At 37.9% G+C, this 2,896-nt stretch overlaps 1 protein-coding gene across 1 annotated transcript in view; it reads left to right on the top strand.

Annotated features, from left to right (window-relative positions):
* Window positions 1-2,896, top strand: part of LOC105809623 (myomegalin) — an 88,861-nt gene that overhangs the window by 1,867 nt on the left and 84,098 nt on the right. The window lies entirely within an intron of this gene.

The following is a 2,896-nucleotide window of genomic DNA, read 5'->3' as shown; positions in this document are numbered from 1 at the left end:
TCTGCCACTTTTTAAAGAAGTCCTTCACTTTCTCTATAGCATAGCATACTTCCTCCAGAGTACTTCATTTTATCATGTACTCTATATTTATCTCCCCACAAACTAGGTAAGAGTTCCTAAAAACCAAAAATAGATTAATATTAGTATTGTTAGATTAGGTACTAAGCTTTCTCTTACAAAAAAAGTTGATAGATAGAAAATAATTTAAGAGAGAATTTAAAGGTGGATCTAATTTCTTGTTTAGCCTGAGCAGTACGGGATGACTCTTTGACTTATGGTTCCTCTCTTTGTGACTGTAGAGTATGGAGAGTCTCCTGAGGGCCAAAGGCCTGCAAGTGGAACAGTTAACTACTACCTGTCAAAACCTCCAGTGGCTGAAAGAAGAAATGGAAACCAAATTTAGCCATTGGCAGAAGGAACAAGAGAGTATCATTCAGCAGTTACAGACATCTCTGCATGACAGGAACAAAGAAGTGGAGGCAAGACTTCAGTAAAAGACAGTTGGTTTAGTGGTTATGTAATCTCAGCCTTGGATTAGTCCTCTTGAGGTCTGGGAGGCCAGTGACCCATCTTTAATTCCATTCTGTGCCTGGGCAAGTCATTGACCTTCCCTGGGACTTTTTGTCACACCTGTAAACTTGAGGTAGCAATTATCTTTCTCAAAGAAGTCGTATGAGGATTAATGAGATCTAAAAAATACATCCATGATGTGATAGCTAACCTTTATTAGTCACAGGGTTCATGCTAGGTCAGGTACTGTTTTAAGAGCTTAGTGGATATTAACTCATTAATCCTTACAAATCTGTGAGTGAAGTTGTCCAATTAATTTCTTTCTATTTTTAGTAGAGACGGGGTCTCACTCTTGCTCAGGCTGGTCCCGAACTCCTGAGCTCAAACAATCCACCCACCTCGGCCTCCCAGACAGCTAGGATTACAGGCGTGAGCCACCGCGCCCGGCCCAATATAATAATTTCTATAGCAATTTTAAAAATGGCACATGCGGCTACTTTACATACCATTTTTTATGCCTTGACTCTGATGACTGTGTGGAAATTTTAGATTGCTTTAAAAAGGTAATATGTTTAATTTAGGAATTGAGAAAAGCCTTGCAGCAACTACAAGAAGAATTGCAGTCCAAGAGCCAACAGCTTCGTACCCTGGAGGCTGAAAAATGCAATGAGATCAGAACCCAGGAACAAAACATTCAGCACCTAAACCATAGTCTGAGTCACAAGGAGCAGCTGCTTCAGGTGAGTTGACACAATTTCAACAAAAACTGGGCTCACAGAGCTGTGAAATTTCTGTTCGTATAATCTCAAGATATTAATCCACCTATGTTCGGTACCTGCTATATGTAGAATGTTGAGAGGTGGGAATCAGGAGGATATAAGATAAATAGAAAACACAATTTGTGAATTAAAGTGCTAACCAATAATACATACAGACCTGAAAGATTTAAGCAGTAAATATTCAGAAAATAGTTATTAAGCATCTGTGTGAGACAGACACTATGCTGGGTGTTGAGAAGACAAAGAGATTTGCCCTCTGCTCTCAGTCTAGTAAGTGAAGACATTTGTACAGAAACTTCCACAGAGTAATATAGATGATAGGAAAGTTTTAGGGAAAATTGGGACACCAAGACTGTTCTACTACCTGTTGTGTGCCTCAGTCACATTGAATCCCTTACTTTTCATTGAATGTACAATTTTTTTCATAGTATGTATATATTGTACATAATTTTTTTTCTCTGACTGATTCACCCCTACCACTTTATTCTTCACTGGAGAAATCGACCTAGTCCTTTAAGGCTCAATGCCAAAGTGTTATCTCCTTTGTGAAGTATTTACTGACATCTTCAGGCAGAGTTAGGCAGCGCATCCTGTGTTTTCTAGTAGCTAGTATATGTTGCAGAATAGTTAACAATTTACATGTCTGTCTGTTATCTCTGCTAAACTTGTTCCTTTTGAGGAGAGTTATCACATTTTGTTTTTTATCCTAAATAACTAACAAATTACTTGGCAAAGTGTAGGAATTCATTTAATATTGGATAAATGGATAAAGGAAAATGTTTTTTGGTCATAGGAACTTCGGGAGCTCCTACAGTATCAAGGTAACTCAGACAAAACCCTTGAAGCAAATGAAATGCTGCTGGAGAAACTTCGGCAGCGAATACAAGATAGAGCTGTTGCTCTAGAGGTATGTCATGATTTTGCTCACGACACTATGGATTATTCTATCTACATGGGTATTATAGAAATTTGTGTCTACTTAATAGACATGATGCTTTTGGGATTTGGTTTTCCATTCCTCCATATTTTGAATCTTTTTGGATAAAGTGATCAGGATAGTGAATCTTATGGAGATTTAGGACCCTTACTTTCCTTGCAGCGAGCTATAGATGAAAAGTTCTCCGCTCTAGAAGAAAAAGAAAAAGAAGTGCGACAGGTTCATCTTGCTGTGAGAGAGCGAGATCATGACTTAGAGAGACTGCGGGGTGTCCTATCCTCCAATGAAGCTACCATGCAAGTAAGGGCAAACTCTGTCATTGATTTGGTATTCCTCTCCCACTTGTATTCTAAGCCTGAACCGTGGGGCCCTTCCATCATTTTCTGAAAACCCCAGGGTATTTGCTTTATAAGAGGGGAAAAAACCAAAGACAAACAAAAATAGCAGTCACTAATTCCATTGTTGTATATGAGAAAGTAAGAAATGTTAGCACTTCTGCTTTCTTTTATATTATGAACTTTGTAGGGGGAGGCAGTGAATATTGATTTATATTTACATAGTTCTAATTTATTTCTAATCCTTGTTCAGACATGTATATTAATATATATCAATACACACACATTTTTACATAAGCATTGTCAGGGTGCTTATGTAATTATTGTGTTTTCCT

This window comes from Propithecus coquereli, unplaced genomic scaffold, assembly GCF_000956105.1.
Source record: "Propithecus coquereli isolate 6110/MARCELLA unplaced genomic scaffold, Pcoq_1.0 Scaffold197, whole genome shotgun sequence".
Classification (NCBI taxonomy): Eukaryota; Metazoa; Chordata; class Mammalia; order Primates; family Indriidae; genus Propithecus; species Propithecus coquereli.
Note: the sequence above shows the minus strand (reverse complement) of the source record. Positions and strands in the feature narration are given on the sequence as shown.